Here is a 19,855-nt window from a genome sequence, read left to right on the forward strand (position 1 = left end):
AGAAAATTTCGCCAAACCATGCGTTTAAAACTCTCATGTCATTTTTATAGGAAAATCTAAACTATTAGGTCTCTTCTTTATGGGTATATTTTGATAAAATGTGACAAATTTCGCACTATACTATTGGTTATCACGTTTTCGTACCTATAGCAACAAGTATTCATTGAACCTAGTGTTATTTAGCTTCAAGTGACTATAACTTAAAACTATTGGACTTGCTGTCATGAGTACTAAACAGCTTTAGCCACTGCAACAACGAAGGACAATTTAAACCACAAATATAATTTCAATTTACATATTCTAACGATCCTGAGGAGTGCGACCAACTTATCCTACCAAATATCCCTGTTGGCTGGTGCTGCGCCGCTCAGCGCCTCCTGAGACCAAGGTTGCCCTGTCCTTGGTCCTTCCTCTACCTCCCTCTACTCTGCCTCTACCCTGCACTTGCTGAATCTCCCGCAGATCATTCGCACATCTAAACCTAATCGTGGTCGAACAGTTTTTTGCCACCGGTAGGAAATTTTCAGTGCGACCAGCTGATTTTGTTGAACTTATCCTCGTCCCTGTGATCAAGTGAGAAGTGGGTTTTGTTTTTGGATACGTGGCTAATTGTGAGTACTGTTTAACATATTTGTAATATTTGTGCAAATTACGCCTATTATTAAAATGTCCTTTTTACATTTTCATTGGAAATTGAATACAATCTCAAAATAAGTGATTTAAAAAAATCCTTTGTTTGAGAAGGTACACATCTATATACACTTTAGTTATAGACCCTATAATAAGCCACTCAATCATATACAGTAATATTAATGTATACGAATTTTTTTATGGAGTTGGATTTTTTGGGTTTGTAAATATTTACAATGCTATAACGCACCAAATTATTGAAAACTGCATTATTGGTTAAGTAATAGTCACACTCCGTTCATTTAACTCGATGTTCTACATTACGTAACGAATTTTAAATCAAGCTTATTTATCAACTACTGTACTAGCTTCTGTAGCCGTGCTTTGCAACGGGAAGATGTACTATACCGCCTAATCAAAACACTTGTAAAGTAGTTCGAATTTATTAACAAAAAGTCACCAAATTTATACAAAAAAGTATGACCTACATTGAGTTGTCTTACTCTTAACATTAAAATGTATCAATTACATAATTGTCATAACTAACGGTTATAGAATCTTTCTTTAATTCCATAATCAATGACATACTTTTATAGAAAAATTGTGTAAAATATTTTATTTGTTTGGATCAGCTGTCTGAAATTGTCAAATAAGCATTCAACAGTACTTATTGTTTACATTAAAATGTCAACACAAAGGTATACAAATATTGTGAATTATCTTATGCTCCTACGGAGACCAATTAATATTTACATTTGAAAACCTCACCTCAAAACTTTACACATCAAAGGGGCGTAGCCCGAGAGGAACTCGTGGAAGTGAATAGGGATAAGACATTCCTAGATATGTGGACCATCGGTGTGTTTACTTTTGGCTGTATCGGTTTAGTATTTTAGTCATGACAGCTGCACAGACAAACAGACACCACCTCGATTTTATAATAGTATAGATAAAAATGTAACACTTGACTCCTACTAGCAGAATAAAGTTTTAAATTTTTAAATCAAGAAGATGAATGCTAACCGTTAACGACCTATCAAACGCTAGACAATTTCATGAAAAGGTGATTTAAGTCAACTTCTAGGCCGTCTGCTGTTTGTAAAAAGAAAAAAAATATTGACAAAAAATGCATATAGCCAATAATTAAACGTTAAATCAAACCCAAACGCTTTTTAAACTCGCAATTGCTTTATCAGGTATGTTTTTGTTGTGTTCTTAATCAGACAGGTAAAATAATTTTGATGTAAAGCTACATCTTAATCCAAATGTAAAATATTTATATATTGTATTAAATTCTACTAATTAATATTATTTGTCATTGCAATGCGGAAACCTGTAAAATTTTAGTCATAAAGAACTATCATTACTATACGTTGTCCAGCGAGTACAATTAATTTAAGAATATGTTTCACACATTGGGATTCAGTTTTGAAATCATTTACCCAAAACACTGTTGCCCTTAAATGGAATAATATAGGCATATTAGACTTATTCAACATTACTAGTCACAGTCAAAAACATAGAAAAAAGTATGGACATTCTAATTGATCTGCCGCCGGTAACTTGCCTAAAAGAACTTGAAATACATTAGAGACGATTAACCTGCCCCGTAACCTGTCTGCTCTACTGCCCTCATATAAACGCGGCTTAATGTTATATGGCTTAATTTTAGGGGCGTAGTGAAACTGCCCCAACATTTTGGGTACTTAGAAACATGAAACTGCCCCGCTCATTAAAGAGAAGGAAGAGTCACCTCGCAAGACTAGAAATTCTGAAATTGCTCCGATCGCCCGGCCAGGTAGTCGCTACGGGACTGGGGAAAAAAGAGAATTATTTTTGTTCCTGTGTCCTATCAGTGGCAGCAATCTCTAGGACTGCCTTCGACTGCTTTTCCTACTTTTTCTGTACCAATTCCTAACCTAACGTAACCTATCCTAACCTTTACCTAATCTAATCTAGCCTAAAATAAGCTAGTAATTCCTAATATTGGTGGTAGTTTTTAGAAGAATGCAGTCATTGACAGAACGCAGGGACAACAATAATTCCCTTTTTCCCCAGACCCGTAGCGTCCCCTACCTGGCCGGGCGTTCGGGGCAATTTCAGCAGTTTGGTATGGCGAGGTTACCCTTTTTGATGCTCTGTAATGAGCGGGGTAGTTTCATCATTTAAAACGTACCTAAAATATCGGGGGCAGTTTCATCGTTCCCAGTTTTAGCATAGCTCTATAATAGGTGCAGTGGAGGTTCCAGGGGGGGGGCTTCAGGGGCTAAATACCCCCCCTGGGACCCTGGAAAAATAAATTTAACTAATTTACATTTCGTCCTTAAAACACGCTATGTGATAAAACAGACATCAATGTAGTTTTTATTAATTTTAATAAGCGATGACAGGAGTAGTATTAAGTTCCACATAGATAAACTTTGTGGACAATAGCACAACGAATAAAACAATATTACACTCAGGAAAGTTGTACGCATCATCCAATTTTTACAGCAATCAGCTGTTGACATGCTAGGGTAAAGGCGAGCGCCGAGGACGGTTAAACAGCTGATTTCTTGATGTTCCATAGTTAGTTGTCAAATTGTATGCTAGCCACTAACTTTAGACAGGCATCAATCAGCAATCAGCGTTAGCACTAGTCTATTACAATTGACTATATAAACACTAGTGTCAAAGTTTATATAGTAAATGATGTTACGGAATTCGATACAATAGATATTGTGACAGATCTATGAAAGGGAGAAAACGTAAGCTTAAAAAACGTGTCTAGTTGCTTGCATGACATAGAACCGGTGAAATAGAAGGTTTTAGGACAATTGGGCACAGTTCTAGCCGTTATAAAATGGGAGGTTTGGCACACAGTTCTAGACTTAAAACTGGATGTAGAAAGTCACCCAACGGCTTTTAGGAGGATATGGCCGTAGTCTAAAGTGTGAAATTCATTAATGCAATCCTCATAGCCTAAGTTTAAAAACGTCTATTTGCTCATGACAAACAACACTCGAAATGGGAGTTTATGGACAATTGGGCACGGTTTTAGGTGTTAAAAATGGTTTTAGAAAGTCACCAAACGGCTTTGAAAATTTCCACTTACATTTCTGCTCCACACCCCCCAAGCCCCCTGGTAGCCCCCCTTGACAAGGTCCTAGAACTGCCACTGTCTCTCTGCATTTTTGGGAATGCGCAATAATCCTGATGTCGGATGCCTACTTTATTGCTTGAAGGAAACCCCTTCAAAGAGGTAAATTTTTAATTTATCGGGATGTTCACAATTGTGTGCTTAAATACAACTATGGAGTTCAACAGAATAGTAGGCAAACCTAAAAGAAATATCAAGTTGATATTTACAGTTGTAGATATTTTCATTTTAAAGAGCTGTAGATCCCATTGAGGCCTTCAGAAACAAACACAAATGCTCTTTAAAGTTTACGATCTGTGTTGCTTTGTTATTGAATAATACCAGAAGTTTTTTTTAGACAGAAACATGTATCAAAAGCCCAATAATGAAGAACTCCTGGGTCCAGTTTTGAACCATCAAAAAACTACTCACTTTTCTCAGGATTAAACCAGCGATCTTTGATACGAGGCGAGCACTATAATCACTTAGTTACCCAGCTGTTCATAGAAAAAAATCGTTTCAAATCGTCACTCTATTCTAAAATCCAAGTAACTGTGGACTCCGGATAATAAGCTGAGTATAAGAGGCAATATTTTCCGCGACCGCAAAAACAGAAAATTGTTGTCAGTTATCATAACAATTGGAAAACTAAGTATAAACAAAAATATAAGACGAAAAGGTGGCAGGTAATATACAGGTTATCCTAACATTAAACCTAACATGTAAAATGTTTAATGTATTGGACCGAAATACATTTGTATAATCTTTTACCTCGTTCATTTTTGTACGGAAGAGAAGTCAAATGTTGTATGATCCGCTTGCTTGAAATGTACTTAAATTGATTATTTTCTGCTTATAAACTCTTTTCGAAAAATATCGAAAATTAATACTCATTTACAACACATAAATGACTAGGTATTACACAAACAACGAATAGTGTTACAACACTTAAAACTTATGGATGAATTATATTCGTACTTAAACATCAATGCAATTTCTTTATTCATGATACAGTAGAAGCTATTGTTTACAACTATTTAATAAAGCGTATAATGTTCACGGTATAATGAATGGTCTATCATAAGAGACGGTAAGAAGTGCCTACTTAGGCATGCGCATTTGTCATTGTTTAAGATCGTCATACATACAGTCAAGTCATCCCATATAATTTACCTTGTCACACAAAGACTAGAGTCACTTCCGGTCTACAGTTTTGTTTAAAATATTCTGAATTCCATCAAAGATTTAACTTTTTTATTCAAAGGAAAATTTATCAAAAGAATAACGGAATTTCAGAAAATTGGATTTAAAGTTAATACTTAATTCTACTTTCTTTGGAGGTATTACTAAAATGTGATATTTTGAAATGGTAGCGAACAAAACCAATGAGGAAATTCAATGGGAGTCACCATCTACCTCCTTGTATAAATAATAGGGATGAATATGTTTTATTTGTACGCTTATAATGTCATGGGTGGATTATACATGTTCAATGTATGTGTTATTTAAATGTATTCTTCCTTATCACTTACATCAAGTACAACTTTAAATTTATGTGAAATAAATATACCGATTGTAATAAATTCCACATCCTTTGCACATTTTGCAGTAGTTAAAGCTCATACCATGAATAACATTAGCAAATTCTTCATTAAAAAATTAATAACAACTTGAACTTACAAGTATATAGAAAAAATGTAAGTAATTAGGTTTCTATTCAAATGTGAAGAATCGTCAATTCTGTTGAAGATAAATTAGACCGAGATCCATTCAACAATTCTAAATACTAAAACTTAATTGGAATTTATATGGAAACAAATAATTGCTGTATAAATGAATCTTATCTACACGTTTGATGAGCAATATCCCTCAAACTGGAAACCTCCTATACTTCCCTGCCAATCGCACTGAATTTTGTGATGAGTAATAGTATAGAAAATTATTTCTGGGTATATCTTGTACAGAGAATGGTGTAATGTGACTTTTTAGGTATGATTCAAATTATAGATTCAAACTACACATTAAATCATCGAGATACAGGTATTATAATATCTAACGCAGCAGAGCATCGGCCGGCGCCAGCATATTTGCACGTCTTCAGTGCCAAGGATGCTAAGTTATGGGAGAACGCGATGGTCCGTGGGAAAAAAGTGCTGAGGCAATGTCTTGCTCCCCTCTTCCTACAGTAGTATAGTTCTAAGTTTGTGGCTTGGTAGCTATAGTATAGTTGACTTTGATGCCACAATGTGAGAGGAAAACAATATTAGAATCGTAATCAAAGTGATCTAGAACTTTCAATGTACTTATTTTATTTCCTGGAGTTACACTCCTGATTTCCATAAAAGTGCTATTGTTGCGGATAGTATACACCTTAGGAATTAGTAAATACGCCAGCCGCAAAAGACCCGCAGACTAAGAGAATTTCCATTTGACTCATTATTTTAAATTATGTACATCGAATTCAAAAACAATAGGTTTAACGAGTAACTAGGTTTGCTGCTACAGGGAAGGTAGCAAAGTCTATTTTTTTTGTAAAATAATAATAGCTTAGGATAAAATAAATACATTTGCCAAGTTTGATCAAAATATATCCATAAACAAGCAAATTACAACAGTTAACTTATTCTCCATAAGAATAACATGGGAATTTAAAATTAATTATTTTTCTCTGTAACCAATAACCGTACAAAAAAAGTCGGCATACTAAATTATTTGTTTTTTAAGGTCTGTAGAGAAAGTGGGAAATTTTGTGCTTTGAAGGTCAAAAATGAGAAAACCAATTTTTACTCCGAACTAAAATTTCATCAAAATTGAAAAATCTTTGCTCTTGTTATCGTGCTAACAACAAAATCCCTTTTTTGTCAAACTGAACAAATTGTTTGGTTTTATTGCCTTTATACTTATAATTTTTGGAATAAGTATTTTGACAACTTCTACATAAAACGTAAATGTGGTTTTCAAGTGGTTTCCTGTGGTTATTCCGTAAATTTTGTCTACTTCACCCTTATTCTCATTACGTTACCAAATACTTTTACAATCTGAAAATCTGAACGTGCTGCAAACGTTATTAAAAAAATGTGCTTTGATTATTCAAACTTTAACATTTATTACACAATCAACCAAATTATTTTTTAATTCTCATCAGTTTGTTTCCAGAGAAAAAAATAGTTTACAAATGTTACGTATCATACATAATACACTAGCTGATGAAACCCATGAACAATTATGGCTTAGCTGCCATTCTTCATAGTAATTGACTTAAAACATGTCAAGTTTCTGTTTCAGGATTAGAATTAATAAATGAATTTAGTTGGGGAAATGAGCAATAATCACGGTTAAATCGAATAAAGAACAGCCCAACAACTAACTCTTAATTACTCCTGCGTGTATTTATGAAGTACAGGGTGGAGCGCGGGAAATTGCTATTTTGAGTTGCAGGTGGTTGGCAGCACTGTTAGTCAAAAAGAGGCGGAAGTGGGCGATGATTGTTGTGACTGACCGGAAGTTTGTCTTCAGCTCATTTTGAGTTGCCATCATGGAGTGGACACGTGAGGAGCGTTCATTTTGTGTTGAAGCATATTTTTCAAATAACTACTCGGTAATTGCAGTGCAACGTGCTTTCCGTTTGCGTTTCGCTGTTTCCCCACGCGGACGTGTTCCTGGACGGCAATCAGTTGTGAATTGGGTGAATGCATTCAGGACAGCAGGGAATGTGTCATCTGTACGAAGAGGACCTGCGAGGAGTGTTACAACACCACAAAATATCGAACGAGTTAGAGCAGCAGTATTGCAATCACCGAAACGCTCTGCTCGGAAGCAAGCACTTGCTCTTGGCATTTCAAGGCGTTCTCTCCACCGGATTCTCCATAGTGAACTGCATTTCCACCCATATAAAATGTGTGTGGTCCAACAATTGTCAGCACGGGATTATTTGACACGACGAACATCTTGTGAAGACATGCTTGCAACTATACCTCGTGACGCAATTGTGTTCTTTTCTGATGAGGCACATTTTCATCTCAGTGGGTGTGTAAACAAGCAAAACATGCGGTACTGGAGTGACACAAACCCCAGAGAAGTTCATCAGAGACCTCTGCATTCGGACCGCGTCACTGTGTGGTGCGCCTTATCACGAGTAGGCATCATTGGCCCTTACTTTTTTCCGGCAACTGTGAATGCCGAACGTTACCTAACTATGCTGCAGGATTTTTTCCATCCAGCACTTGAGGCAATGCAATTAGAGGATACATGGTTTCAACAAGATGGTGCCACTGCACATACAGCGAGAGTTACCATTGATCTTTTGAGGCAAATGTTTCCTGAACGGCTCATCTCTCGCAATGGTGATCTGAACTGGCCGGCACGCTCACCAGACTTAGCTCCATGCGATTTTTTCCTTTGGGGTTACCTGAAGTCCAAGGTGTATTGCAACCGTCCCAAAACCCTGGAAGACCTAAGGAACAATATTGCTGCTGAGATTGCCAGAATACCAGTCGACATGCTTGAAAAAGTGCATGAGAACTTCAGAAAACGTATGCAGCAGTGTGTGGATCGGGAAGGTCAACATTTGCCAGATATAATATTTAAAACAAAATAATTTGTAAATTCCATTACTGTTCAATGTAAGTGAAATATAAAATTAAGTTTCTACATGTTCATAATTTTTTTATTCCACTCCCAAATAAGCAAATTACCGCGCTCCACCCTGTATCTATACTTATTCATAACTAAAAGCCATTGTCTACAGTTAATCAAACAATAAACTAAAATTTCACACTGGAAATTAAACATAACGATTGTATTGTTCAATGGAATTTTGTTATTCGGATCAGGCTTTATAATGATCATCCTTATAATGATATAATTGAGCAAAAATTATATACTATTTGTTTTATTAATGACGTTTCTAGACTATAATTAGGACTAACTTACAATTATGCTTTTATTGGCCATAACTCATTCGCTTTAAATAAATTCATGCACTCAGCTGCAGATTACAAAAGGCAACTTTTCTTACCACCTAATAAAGCAAGTATAATAAAATTAACACACTATTTATAATTAAACTAATGATCGTTTAATTTTACATTGGCTAACTTTGATAGTTTGTTTAGTATTCCTCTACTGACAAGCGCATTTTTTGTAGTCAATTTTTATTTAATGAAGAGGAAGACACTTGTTTTTATTTGCAATAAGAAAGTTTACAAAACGGTTTTTATCTTATAGAAACTTTATTAAATATTCAACCTTCATTTTCATTTTCACCCTAATAGTATTTGCCATTCAAATTAAACCCAATCAATTTACAACAATCTTTTTTCAGCGTAGTAAATATTGATGATCATATTTTTTCCTTCTATGGTTGAAAATTAAGGAAAAATATACAATTGAAAAAGCCGTGTTATTAACAACGAGTTATAATCTATGTAGTGTGTCACTCTATGTAGGGTGTTACTCTATTTAGAATGTTACTCTATGTAGTGTGTTACTCTATGTGCCGTTCTCTATGTGCCGTGTTACTTTATGTACCGTGTTACTCTATGTAAGGTGTTACTCTATGTAGTAGTGGGGTGGATTCAGTTTCGTAAACTATTATAACACAAAATAGTCTAAAACTATACATTTCATTGATTATTTTCGTTAACGCATGGATTGGTTCTAATAAAAATCCACACAAACTATATTTTTGTTAAAAATCCACACGAACTATATTTTTGTTAAAAATCCACATGAACTATATTTTTTTAATCCACACGAGCAATATTTTTGTTGAAAATCCACACAAACTATATTTTTGTTGAAAAGTCTTAGGAGTTTTTTTAATACTAGTACAACATCAAGAACAAATTAAAATCATACAAATACATTTTCAGCACAAGTCACGAATGCAAATGTTACAGTTAAGATAGTGAAGGGTCCTGATCAGTGAATAAAGAGCAACTCAACCAATTACGTTAATTAGAGAAGTGGATTTGGATTTATCTGTACAAAACTGGACGTCCTCGGTCAGTGGAGCTGGCGCTACATAGGAAGTGGCGAATCGAGTTCGGGTTGGACTCGAATTACTTTTTGCAAATGTCCTTATACATAACGATGACCACAGGTCTCATGGTAAGAGGACCTACAACCACTCCACGAGTTCGGTTTATTATTATATTTACCAATTAGAGGGGGGCGCCACCTAGGCGCGTATTATAACCAAGATATGAGTGAAGGACGAGTGTAGAATGAAGTGTGATGATCTCTGTAGCTTTGTTACAAACTTATCAGCTGTTTATTAGCTAGGATCATTAAAGCACAATGATCAGGATCAGCTGGGTAAAGTTTCGAACTATCAAAAAGCTACTGCCCTTTTTTCAGGATCGAACCGGCAATCTTATGGTTGCCAGGTGAGATCTTTAACCACTCAGCTACCCAGCTAGTTGGGCCCCGAAATGCGTAACAAACCGACCTTTCGTACTAATTTGTGTGTTTGCAAGCATGAACGCTTTAAACTAACTGCTGTATCCGTTCTTCGCAACGGAAAGAAAAATCAGTTTCATTATAATTTAAATGGATTTGGAATAAATAGTCTATCACAAAGTTTTAAATTAAAATTTAATCTAATTATTTAATAATCCTACCTTATGAAGTAGCTGACAGTGCTCCAGAAGCTGACAGTTTGAGTTTCTTTACATTATAATGTGGTCTCTTAAAAATATTTACACATGATTGCATTGTTAGAACAACATATGTTTATTCTTGATTTGTTTACAAAAAAATCAGTGAAATTTAGCCCATACTCGCTGAATGGTGGTGGTTTGAAAGCGACCCTGTCTGTACACAACACATTTAGTCGATTCCCTTAATGAAATTGTTAAGAAGGTAAGTTTGGTTTTTAGTCATTTCGCTAAATTTCTTAAATAGTATTAATGATTAGGCTCATTATTTTTATCAATTATACCTTTGTTGACAATTTCATGATAAAATTGGGGTGTTAGGGGATTTGGATTAAAAATTATATCAATGTCAGGCTTTGGTACACAAAAGCCATACAAGTTCCAATAGCTGACAGGGGATATTTGCTACTTGCACAATATTAAATTGGTTTAACCCATCGAAATTTGCATGCTATTTATAATTTATGTGATCTCACATTTTTATAAAATGATTTCAATTTTTTAATTAATAAGCCAAATTATCTAAAAAAATGTATATATGTTTTTAATATAAATAAAAAATATATATATTTTTTTAATGTAAATATTTTTTATTTTAAAATATGTAAAATAAATTTTCTTAATAACGTTTTACATGATTTTATAATTTAATTATTAAGTTAGATTTTATTCGTCTTATAAATTATAAAACCCATAGGTTTAGCAGCTAGTACATGTATAGTTCCAGTGTCAGCTACTGGGACAACTGACTGTCAGCTACTGGTACAAGCACTTTTTTCACTGTCAGCCACTGGAACACGTACAAAGGTTGAATTAAGTTTAAAAATGTTATAAAATATATTAAAAAAACCCTTTTTGTATGACAAATTTGAAAACTACACTAAATTTAGAATCACATAAAATCCGTAATTTCTCTTTAGTTCCTATTTATTCAAAACCACGGATTATTAAGTGCGTATAGTTTCTTATACTGTCAGCTACTGGTGCGTTTACCTTAGTTTTGTAAAATATATTTCATTTCTTTGAATCAGCTGGGTAATTGTGAAATGAGCATTTGGCGGGTCTGATTGTTTACATTTACTAAACAACTTTACAAATTTACTAAACAAATCAACGCTAAGGTAAATATTGTGAATTTTCTCATGCTTCCATGGAGACCAATTAGTATTTACTTTTGAAAACCTTGCCTCAAAACTTTGGACTTCCAAGGCAATGAATACACAAACTATAGTTTGTGTATTCATTGTCCAAGGGCGTAGAGGAACTTAGGGAGGTAAATAGGCCTATGACATTCCTGAATACGTGGCCTATCTTTGTACTTAATTTTGGATGTATCGGTTTAGTATTTTAGTCGTGACAGCTGCCTAGATAGGCAGACAGACACCACCTCAATTTTATAATAGTATATATGATGTTCGTGAAATTCGGACCCAAGCAAGAAAATGTTTGATTTGGAAATTAGGACGTTCTTCATTTGATTTTTGAGCCAGGCTGATGGTTCTATGGGAATTGGGTTAAGAGGGTGTGTTTATTTGTAATTCAAAAGTTTTATTTTTCACCCCATTGGTAAAACAACCGAAATGTTGCTAATTAAAATTTTTTGTGAGAGGGGTGTGGCTGGTTAAATGGGTGTGGTCAGATCTTTGAGGGACTCCAGACTTTCATCATTGAGTTTTTAACGTTTTCCTTCAACCTGCTCCAGCTACGCTGTGAAATGTGAGCTGACCCGGTGGCTTGGAAACCACAACATGCTTAGGGATCCCTCAATAGTAAAATAATAGGTCTTTAATCCAAAAAAACCTCAAATGGTTGTCTAATTTCAAGGAAAGTGAAGAGATTTTAGTTTTTAACATTCACGCTAAAAGTTCACATGTAGGCTATTCATATTTTAGTGATAACACAATAAGAAACAAGAAATAAGAGTTTTAAAGATTATAAACTACTGTAATGCTCATGGTTCTTTCTTATATTTGATAGTGAAGTACTGCCAAGACTGGGACGGGTGGCGTCGTCCTGTAATCCAGCTACTGGGAGGTAACGAATCGTGGATAATTATTGGCATGCACTTTGGATGCGACACTCCCTGGTGTGGATTAACGTCCGCACGGGTTGGTACTACGACTATCTGCAGTACTATTCTGATAACTAGACCAATTCGTATATACCAAGGAAAAATGTGGTTCGGATTCCACTATAAACTGTAGGTCCCTTAGTCACCATTCGCTGTATGGGCTATTAATTAACAGCTTAGTCTAAGGAATATGTCGGCCTTAGTCACTAACAAGACTACAAGATCGCGCCACTCATCATACACTCATCTCCATTCATACTTGGAAATACCTACTTTGTATGGTCACCATTTCAAAGAAAAGTATAAAGTATAAAAGTATAAAGTAATTAGGAATCAGGATAGGACTCTTGTTATTCACTAAAAGGGGGTTTTATGTACAGGAATAACAGCTCTGTCAGCTGATAAAAGTACATGTTGGTATTGAACTATTTTCTTGAGAAATATTTATTATATCAATAGTCAAAGCTATAAGTAAATATAAATTCCTCACATCCTTCCTCTACATCAGACCGTCATCGACTATTTATCATAACACAGAGACATTATTCGATATCTAGGAATTTTAAATAATAAAAAAATAATAGAACTAGATCATATCGTTTTACACGAAGATAAAGCACTAAATGAAGTGTGATGTCATACTAGTTGTTATAACAGGCACAGGTTACATGATTGTTGATTAAGAAACCTGTATGATAAATATTGAATAGTTACAACATGTAACGTCTAACTATAAACATAATGATGAAATAGTTATAAGTGGGAATATGAGTTAATACATACATCAATGAATTAAATTGTTGGCTGAAAAACTACAGTAACATATCTCAATCCTACCTTGATTAATGAGAGATGTTTTGCTTATGATATTTTTCCTTCCGCAACTCTGACGTTACGCCATAATATCATGTATATTAGAAGTATAGATTAATGTAAATCTCAAGTTATATTTATGATATTTTAATCCCACAAAATGCGTGTGTTTCGTGTTGTCCTGACATTGGTAGATACTTTTAATTTAGTCGGGCAAATCATTCAACTGTTGATTGACGTTTTTTTATCTGTTTCTATATTTATTTATTCATACATAGTTACATGCAAATTTGCACAATACTGTGACAAGTTGTTTGACAAAAAGAGTTGAAAATACCCCCACCGCAGCAAACCTGCCGACTGATCGAATTTCCATTTTTCTTAATTGATTTTTAATTAAATCTATTTAAATAACATTCGGTTTAACGAGTACCTAGGTTTGCTGCTCCAAGGAAACTATTAGAGTGGGTTTGTTAGTAAAAGTATTAATAGCTTAGTATACAATAAATAAATTTGCCAAATTTGATCAAAATATATCCATAAACAAGCAAACTACAACATTTTACGATATTCACCAAAATAATAACATGGGAATTTTAAATTTACAATTTTTTTATTTTCTCTGTTACTAAAATGATCGTACAAAAGCACTTACTTATACTAAATTATTTGTTTTTAAAGCTCTTTAAAAATGTCTTAAGAGAAATTGGGAAATTTTATATTTTGAGGGTCAAAAATTAGAAAGCCCATTTTTTACCCCTAAGCCCCCCGCTCTGTAAAACCCCGTTCCCATCGTCCGATCATGATGGTTCGCGAACTCATTCAAGTTCATCCCACACCATTCACGAATGGTGTGGTTACCTCCCGCCATCTCCGCGTCCCGCCATCTCCGTGTCCCGCCACATCCGAATTTCAGAGTGACCCCTATAATCCTCCAATAATGTAATAATGTGTCCAATAATTTAGTAATTTTTGTTACTACATGCGTTAAGACTTTCCGTCCTATCCTAACCTAACCTAACCTAACCCACGGGTTGAATTTTCATTAAATCTTCCATCCACGGGGCTTCGCAGCCGTGGATGCAATGACAGCTAACAACGCAGGCAGTGACGGGATTATAAGGGTCACTCAAGAATTCGGAGGTGGCGGGACAGATTTGGGTTCGGAGTTGGCGGAACGCGGAGATAGCGGGAGCACACGATTTTATTCTTTAAAACGTCTTGTCGAAATAGTATTACCCTGCTTAGCGCAACAATGTTAGAACTAATAGTAGTGATTCTTTTAGACTATAAATCAGTCTTGTCATACAATATCGAACCCCGTAATACGGTACTTTTGTATATCGACTAGTTATGTATTCTACAACGATATATCGCATCGGATCCGAAGGTCGACTACTTGGTGTTTGCACCCAGCAGCTAAGTCAGCTGTTTATACAGTATTCACTGGATTCGCCAATCGTTTCCTGAAAGCTACTATATCCCAGACGTTTCCTGAAAAGCCGCAAGACATCTGAAGGGAATCAGGTGGATTCCGGAATCTGCTTTGTACACAAAAAATTAGAATGTTTCGCAAAAGACATTTAATAGTTGGATGATTTTGTTCAAAATACGAATACTAATTATGTAGGAATAATTTGAGCCAGGTCCAAGAATTAATGTTCGCGGTCTTAGTGGAAAAATGTGGTAGAAGGAAGGAAGATTCTAGAGGGCAAAAAACGATGGAGACCTTAAAACTACTTCCGTATGCTTTTCGTTACCCTAAAAGAAACTAAGGTTTAACAGATTTTACACAGAGTTATTGTACTAATATTTTACTTTTCAATGAAATGGCGACCATACAAAGTAGGTATTTTAAGCCAAGTATGAATGGAGATGAGTGTATGATGAGTGGCGCGATCTTGTAGTCTTGTTAGTAACTAAGGCCGACATATGCCTTAGACACAAATGTTAATTAATAGCCCATACAGCTAATAACAACTAAGGGACCTACAGTTTATAGTGGAATCCGAACTACATTTTCATCTTGGTATTAACGAATTGGTCTAATTATCAGGTTAGTGCTGCGGATAGTCGTAGTACTCACTAGTGCGGACGTTAATCCACACCAGGGAGGATCGTATCCACAGTGCATGCCTATAAATATCCACAATTCGTGACCTCCTAGTACCTGGATTACAGGACGTCACCACCGCCCTAGTCTAATATTGTCCTCTATTAATGACCTTGGATATCATCGCAGACAACAGGATAAGTATCGTTTCCTTGTCTGTTATACCAATCGACGAAAATTAAATACACTCAATGCCAAACAAACCACAACACTACCCACACAAAATAGTAAATACCAAGAAATGGTTAATTTGTTATAGTACAACGAATAAAATAAATTAGCTAAGAACGTCAACCTTCAAAGAACAACAATACAAATTCGTGTTTAGAGATTAAATACTAAATTAAATATGTTTTTAACGTAATTTAATTGAAAAAGCAAGTTACTAGGTTGGTAAATGGGTTAAACAGACGAGTATGGTGAACACATTATGGACAAGTGGCGTACGATACATTCGTAAAAACCTCATTTTCAAAATTCAACCCCCCCCCCAAAAAAAATTACATTAAAATCACCATTTTTGAAAAAACACTTTTTTACGGCTGTAGCTCGAAAACGGTAAGAGCTAGATTCGATTTGAGGAAATATCGCAGGTTCGGAATGAAATTGTCTACAAGACACAATTATGCGTTTTTCGAAAATCGCCCTCCTTCACCTTCAAAAAACGCCCTACTTACAAAAAATGTGAAAATTCTCGATTTTTTTACGTGTTTTTAATTTTTTAATCGACGTTTCGTACATATATTTATACTTTATATACTCCCAACGTTGAAAGAAAAGTGCCTAAAACGATATTCTATAATTTTAACCGAATAAACCAAATTAAAAATGGGGAATTTTCAATTAAAAAATGGTTTTTTAACGTATTCCTATGGAGAATTATCATGCATTTACATGCAAACTAGGCCCAAATGTAAATAGGTGCAAGGAAAAATACTGGACAACAACCTGTACCCTATGGCTCATCTGCACGTACCCCCAAACAAAAAAGGGGCCCTGGGGGCGGAGACCCCAGCGAGCCTAAGGCGAGTCTGAAAGGTTATATTGTCGTTTTCAACCACTCGCTGTAATTATGGTATTAGAGTTCGTAGTATCAAAACTTTTCATTCTACATATTCAGTTTTCATTTTTGAGTCAATCGTAATGCAACAATTTCTGTGCAAATGTAAATTTTATTTGATTTGTAAGTTTTGTTACGGCGATAATTAATTATCCATGCTTAATGGCGTATTATAATAATAACCAGCTAGCGTCTAAAAAAAATACAGTACAATAGTACTAATGATACTCTAGTTGAAGCAGGCGGCAAACAGCTGTTTTCCAGACTAAAATGATGAGTGGAAAGTCCATTAAACAGACCAGTGTGGCAAAAAAAGAGTTAAATATTTACTTGCCTGTAGTAGTACCATAGATTGGGAGTACTGTATGTTTTATCAATGGTAGTACGTAAGCAGGTGGCTGTTTTTCAGAAAAAAAAAATCCATGCATTGAGAGGCCATAAAGATTAGGAAAATGTGGTGAAAAACATAGTACAGTACTGTATTCAAATAAAGTAGTCAAGTACAGAATAATTTGTCGCAAAATTTCTCCAGTTTTATTTTATTGATATTGGATTTTTCTCAACACAATGACATTATTCATAAAATATTTGTCCTTTCAACGTTGAAAAACTTAAATCATTACGATGAGCAGAGTATGATCATAGATTAAGCAAGGGAGTATGCTTAATCTATGGTATGAGTTGATATTCTGGTAGGATAGATTCAGTGCGCGCCTGCAGTTATGGGACGGCGTTTGGTAGTACAGCGCAGTGCTGTGAGAGCATATGTAAAGTTTGAAGGCGCATCATTGCTACGATTTATGAATTACAACAATAAACTGCTTTTATTATTTATATTGTTTATTGTAAAGAAAGATATAGTGGTCAGTATGCAATTCTTTATACACAAACTAAATATTTACACTTCCACGTACAGTAATATAAAACGGTATTTTATAATTCTTCTTAATTATTTCATATAGCATAATCGAGTTAGTTAATCAATTGATTTTTCATCTAATCACTAACACCAAGGAGGAAACAAATATTTGGGAGCATTATCAGGGCCTACGATTCAGAATGTAAACATAAAAGGTAAAAAATACCTACAACTAAACAAAATTCAAACAAATTATGAGTAATGGTAATATTCAACTATAATAATGTTTAGTTAATTACCTATATATGACAATATTTAAATAGCTGGCATAGTAGCTGATGGTGTGTTTTTACTTTTGATTGGTTAATGGATAATCTCGATTTTTTTTTTATTAAATTCTACAATTTACCGTCCTCCGTTTATTCTCTATGATGATATGTGTAAATATTTCTTAAAGAAAGATAGTAGGTTTCTTACCTTCAATAAGCATGAGCAGAAAACCACAACAGAGCCCTCTTATGGCGTCTCGTACTGCTCCATCTGGAATGAATAATTAACATTTACATTTATAGAAAAAATTGTAGCCAGTTTTTTTAACCACAATCGTCGTAGTTGCTGTGAGCCACCGTCAGATTGCGCTGATCTAAATTACTGAATTCTGTCGAATACACAATCTTTTTTACCAATTCAAACTAATGGAATGACTTATTGTAAGCTATAGCAACTGTTATGACCCATCAACTTGGCCAGCAACAAAATAAGGTAGAAAATATAGTTTTAGTCACTAGCGCATTCTGTGATTGGCTCACACAACTACGTTCTGTTTTAACAAAAGATTGGCTACAGCTGGTCCATATAGAAAGGTCATCTACTTCAGTATCCATTATAGTATAGTCAATGATAATAGGTCAACTAACTGTTGTTTTTACCATACAACACTAATATTCTTACATTCGTACGGATATTATGATAAAGGTTATACAGAGTAATAACATTATTAAGAGAACCATTTGATCACGTATATTAGTAGGGTACCTTAGATGGAACCAATTAAGTTTCTCCAGGCCAATAAAACTACCTGATGATAGCTTCGGCCTCGCTTGGATGCCAACTAGTTTTACGTAGGAAGGCCCACAATATCGTTAACCTAGGACTAGTAGAAAATTTTAGACAATTAATACCAAAGTTGTATATCAACTTTCATTGACAGTTACTATCAAATGCCAATAATTTGTGTTTTCTTCAACTCCAAACCGAACCTTAATCACAATACAAAAATAGCTCTGTTGAATGAAGAAAGTCGTTAAAAAACCAAAAACAGCCAAGAATTTTGAATCAAAGGAATACAACCAAAGGGAATATAGTACTTTACATAATCAGAGTAAAATAGAAAAATATGTTTACAGACACACAAGTCTAACACTCTACAAATAATCAAGCGTCTTTACGAAGAAAATATTTCATACCCGAGAGTTCATGGCGTGTTAGGAGAAGGGGCTTTACCGGTCGTGCGTTTACAAACGAAGCTTTAAAGAACTCTTCAATTTCAATATATTGGCTGTGGTCGTTAGGTGTGGTCCAAAGTACCACTACTTGTATTACAATAATGTTTTTTTACAATATACTTACGCTTTAATCGCATCATACGAGAGTATTTGAGAGAGTATGTTCATGCCAAAATTTTCTATTTATATCACTTGTACAATCGAAATAAGCTATTCCGAGCTACAGCTCGGTCCCCCGGTACTGTTCGTTATAAGATTTGTTATTACTAGAAGTTAATTAACTTAACGTTTGATGATAAACAGTTGTAAGTTAAACTGCAAACCTTTTTTATGGGTTTTATCAGTAGGTTGTTAACTCTCTAAAACAGCGATAAATTGTTACATATTTAGAGCTAAATGAGAGGGTACAATGGTGTGATTGACTTTCTTACTGACGTAAACATGCCGGCTCCAAGAGTTTCTATTTTCTAAGGCTAGATTGCATAGTAATTTTGTACATCTTTATGTGAAAAACCCCCTTATGTATAGTAAATTATACTCATTTTCATACTGTTCTTAGAAACATCACTTATCATAATGGAAAAGGAAGGTTTTACCATCACCTTAGTTTTCTAGTATCAACTATGTACATTTAAATCCTTAAAAGTCCTTAAAATAGAAAGACGAACAAAACGTTAGTCTACGCAGTAATCCTCGTAATAAAGGCAGTTTATCTGAAACCTTCAACCCATACCATCTCACTACCGGGATACTTACGGTAGACCGGAGGTAAACTACTTGAACTAAGTATACAATAAACAAACAACTGTATACTCAGTAGCTATCAGATAACGAGGTGATAATAGTGATCTAACAGTGATAAAAACCAATCAGCATACAAGTAGGCCAGGGTGTAACAAAGGACGGCGAGGGTATAAAGCAGACCTCACCAACTATCGACCAATGTCACTTCTGTCGGTGTTTGGAAATATTTTAAAAATCGTTCCACACCGCTGTTGGAGATAGAATGAGTTGCTATTTAAAGTTC

At 34.8% G+C, this 19,855-nt stretch overlaps 1 protein-coding gene across 1 annotated transcript in view; it reads left to right on the forward strand.

The window, feature by feature from the left end:
* The first annotated feature begins 459 nt into the window (after positions 1-459).
* LOC128999846 (scavenger receptor class B member 1) overlaps positions 460-19,855 on the forward strand; it is a 160,028-nt gene continuing 140,632 nt past the window's right edge. Inside the window, exon 1 of the mRNA XM_054426555.1 lies at positions 460-611. The gene's annotated coding sequence lies outside the window, so the exon portion shown is untranslated. The remainder of the gene's footprint in view (positions 612-19,855) is intronic.

The sequence above is a fragment of the Macrosteles quadrilineatus genome, unplaced genomic scaffold (genome assembly GCF_028750875.1).
Source record: "Macrosteles quadrilineatus isolate MER2022 unplaced genomic scaffold, UCM_ALF_1.0 Scaffold_8__2_contigs__length_117827958, whole genome shotgun sequence".
Taxonomy (NCBI): Eukaryota; Metazoa; Arthropoda; class Insecta; order Hemiptera; family Cicadellidae; genus Macrosteles; species Macrosteles quadrilineatus.